The sequence below is a fragment of the Apis dorsata genome, unplaced genomic scaffold (assembly GCF_000469605.1).
Source record: "Apis dorsata unplaced genomic scaffold, Apis dorsata 1.3 scaffold_169, whole genome shotgun sequence".
NCBI lineage: Eukaryota > Metazoa > Arthropoda > Insecta > Hymenoptera > Apidae > Apis > Apis dorsata.
Genome location: NW_006263457.1, coordinates 461,156 through 465,784, shown reverse-complemented (window position 1 = coordinate 465,784; position 4,629 = coordinate 461,156).

Below are 4,629 nucleotides of genomic sequence, written 5' to 3'. Positions count from 1 at the left end.
ATTATTATTATTATTATTATTATTATTATTATTATTATTACTATTATTATTATTATTATTATCGCCATCATGATCATCATCCTATCGAAAACTGCATTAAAAAGATAAAAAACGAGCCACGGACGTGAAAAGAATTTTGGTACCTTACGACAGATTACGCGATATTTAAAAAAAAAAAAAAAAAAAAAAAATTAAAAAAAAAAAAAAAAAAAAAAGAGAGAAAAAGCAACTCAAGGGCCCACTGTCATTGTTGATTTGCGAGAAAGCAGTGATTCAATAAACTTGTATCATAACTGAACAACCGACTCATATATTTCTATGTGACAATTGATATTTCCATGGATCAAGAAAATTCGATAGAGTTAATAGCAAACTCTGCTATGTGAATAAGAAACACGGTTTCATAGTTTCTGCCTCGATTTTATACATCGTTATAATATATTTTTCTCTATAGCGTGTACGAGACCACTTTTCCGGTATACAGAGTAACGCGAGACTTGTGAATAATTCAGTCTCAATTAAAATACACACATTGGGAAAACACACGTTGCACAGAGAGAACGTGTCTCGAGATAAAGTGTAAACAGATTAATGCTTCCTTGTGTCAATTTATCGTTCTCTTAAAGTTTATACTCGTACGAGATTATTTTTGTTAATATATTTCGCCTTTATCGAAATTTATCTGCCGCAATATCGAATACTCGAGGTAAGGCCGCAATCGTAAGATGTTTATACGTCATATCCATATATATATGAAATATTTTTCTATGTTTATCGTCTAGAATCTCGACGAGATAAAAAGATAACAGTAATGAGTGTTCACTCGTGCAGCCTTTTGCGTGTATCGCATCATTCCAGTCACGTGCCCAGTCTGACCTCACACGGTGATGCATATACGTCGCTATCGATGTCATTCTAGCTGGTGAACATGCGACCAAGCGAAGTGTCGAGCAAAACGTGACCGAATCTGATACCTGAAACCCTCGTTCCTACCTACCTATCATGATCACAAGTTTTTAGCAATCCAGACGCTTACGAGACGATACCAGACGATTAAACTTGGAAAAAATTCGACATATATCCTCGATATACGGGAGGAAACGATGATAAATATTGCAAAAATTGATTGTCCGTATCGTATTATCATCCCGATGCGAATCCATTCACAATAAAGAACAACATATGCGTAACGCGAGAATTAACCACGGCGCGCCTCATCTCGATGACCGATTGACGTTGAATTACACGCTAAGCGATAAGCAAGTCACAATCGATCGGCTGACTAAAAAGTTCTAATTTTAACCGATGAGTAATCCCGCGAGGGAACAGACAGGTGGTTAATTCGTCACTGGTGCAACGACTGTGACGGATTGTCCGATCGTCCAGACCCGATAAACATTATCTTCCCGACGCGTTTCCTTGTTACGAAAGTATTCGCCGTCAGTTTCATTCCGCCGATCATCGAGCACCAGCGCGTCGCCCAAAATATATTTCGAATCGCCTAATATAGAACAGCGTGTGTATCGTCGTGGCTCATGACGTGGCTAGATAAAACCTATTGCGCAGAGATTATTATATACACGGTGAACGAATAAGGCGTTCTTTATCTATCTTTTGATCACCGCAATGATTTATCGGTTACATAGGATGGGTATCTCGTCAGAGTAAATATTTTAATTCTTATCAGAATATCCTCGATTTTCCGTTTCGTTATCGAATTTTCCTTTTTTTTTTTTTTTTTTTTGTTTATTCTCGTCTTCCATTTTTTCCCACCTCTCCTCCCAATATCGATCGAACGTGTACTCGATGCAGATGCACGCATTTATATATATATATATTTTAGGCGCAACTGGTCATCAGCTGGTTTCTTTTTCTCCGTAACGGTTTGGGCATATATGGCATATTATCTTCGTTTTCCTCGTTATGTTTGCTACCATGGAAATGTCGTCGACATTGAGAAAAGAACGATAAAAAGGAACGGCCGATAACCTAGACCAAGGGAATAGAACACGTCGATATTCTTACTACTATCGCCTCGCAACGGCGTAGAAACGAGCAGTTATCGAGAAGTGTGTTCCTCGAGAGAGATTCTACTAAAAATGTTTGTCGATTCTTATCGTTTAGCTTAACGAAATCTTTGGACTTTTCGAAAATATCTAATTGCTTTCGATAGAAATTATTTTTGTTGCACTTGGAGATGTTGCAACGTGATGATAAAGATAAACGATAAAATCAAATGTTATTTGATTTATCGTATTCTACGATTGAAACTGTTTTTTTCAATAAACTACGGTATACAGTCTCGCGAATACGAATATTAATTTCATGTTCGCGTAATCTGAACTTATATAATCGTCTACGAGCGATAACGCGAACCTACCGCGTGCTGCTCTTTGATTACAGACATTTGTTGAACCTAACTAACTAACATGATCATATGATCCTTCGCTATAAATGGTACGCGAAAAAAATTGACGTACATATATATGAATTTGTAGTTTCAGAATAACTTTATATAGAAACAATTTGCGTCGAAAGATCATACGTATATCGAAGGTAATTTTTGAAATAAATGAAAAGAGAAAATATTCGAATGATATTCTAAAGAAAAATATACATTCCCTTTAATTTCTCCTAAATGTCTAAAAAATATTGCTATATTTGGTTACTTCGATACGTGCACGTGATTCCAAGTTTTTTCACGATTCTAGGTTACGAATGTTAATGGACGTAATAAAAAATATAGAATAGAATCGTTGAAATCGTAAATGGAAATCGTTTTCGAATATTAGGTCAAGAGAGAAAATGACGACTAGGGGCGGTTCGATTGATGAATGCTAATCTCGTAGAATAAAACGAACGAATCCGGAAGGGAATTCTGATTCAACGATTCGTTTCCTCTACTTTTTTTTTTTTTTATCATTTCGTATCGTAATTGTATTCATTTTATAATGTTCTTATATATCCTTGACACGTGGCTTCGGATGCCATACATACACAATCCCAAATCAACAATTTATACGAAACCTAACGACATCTATTTAATCCCAAAAAAATAAAAATAAAAAAAATACGATTAATGTTATCGAATTAGATTGATTACATCAAAATCTAATTTCAAACCGATCAAAAATACCGTTAAAATAAATTAAAGCATCAGTTCAAGGTAACAATGGTACGGCAACGTTCCCAAGTTCGTTGACTGCGAGGTTAACGAGGATATAAATGATAAAAAAAAAATTCGATAATCATTATGCAATAGCCTAATAACTCGTCGATGGCTGCACCCTATTCGTCGATTACGCCTTTGCCAGTGGAACGGGACGTCCGTAACATGTAACATATAATACGAGACACGCACGACGTGCACGTGCGTGAGCTGACCTCGCTCTGGCCACGTACCTCCCGCATGGCTCTCCAACGATTCGCGTGCTGTAGTGCCTAACGAGAGACCTTCGAGTGTACGAGAGAGAGAGAGAGAGAGAGAGAGAGAGAGAGAGAGAGAGAGAGAGAGAGAGAGAGAGAGAGAGAGATGTGGAAACCGCGTGTGTCGCGCACACGCAAGGATCCCAGCGATCGTCGTGCGCCTCTTCTCCCGAGAGCAAACGCAGAAAACCATCTTTCCCCCACTACCATACCGCTACATACTAGTTCTCATACATTCTCGTTCGTTCCATCGTCTCAAGTAATAAATGCTACTCTCGATTACCTTTCTCCCGTCCGATCCGCTCGTTCGACGCCTTCGAATGATTCACATGCTGCGGCTACGTTTCTTTTTTCCCGTGTTCATCGTTTCTCTCTCCCTTCTCTTCCCTTATCCCCACCACCCGTAATTGAATTATTATTCGTTATGATGGGAAACTGTTGCGCGCTGTTGCACACGAAATATATTACATCTGGGTTTCCTGGGTTTTCTGGGTTTCTAGGGAATAGTCCAACTTGTAGACCGAATATTTATTCGTCCATGCGAAGTTCCGTTCGATTGTAGTGCTTTTTTTTTTTATGAGGGATATAAATTTTTTTTTAATACTCTTCTAAAAGTAATAAGAATCTATTATTAATATTTATGAAATTCCAAAGAATGTTGAAACATCGGTGGCAAAGGTTTCACGATTTTCGCAAAATTGAATTCACGGATATAATTTTACCTAGTTATATTATAGGTAATTTGAAGCGAGCTAGAATCATGCACTCGCATAGTCCCGGTAATTTAGAACTGGTAATGTTCTCGTGGAATAGCCTGTGAGCGTAATGGGGAAAGTGTATCGTGTACACGTGTCTGTGTATAAATATATAGGCTCTGACAATAGAAAAATCTATTTTCACCGGTGTTCGCTAGCTGCTTTGCTTCTTTTTTTTTTTTTTTTTTTTTCTTACAGAGAAAAAGTCTCGGTTCGTGATTGCCGCGAAGCAAAGTTCAAATTTCACCTTCTTTCTACCATATTATTTCAGCCACTCTTACTTTAGTTGCAGCCATTATTTTGAAGCGGCAATGCGATTATCGATCCGTAACTTTTTAACTGATTTACATATAGAAACGAGCAAAACAAAAACTCGCTTTATACAGATATTTTAATGTTTTAAAAAATATTAGAAAGATAATTGATAATCGACAAATTGATGAAAAGA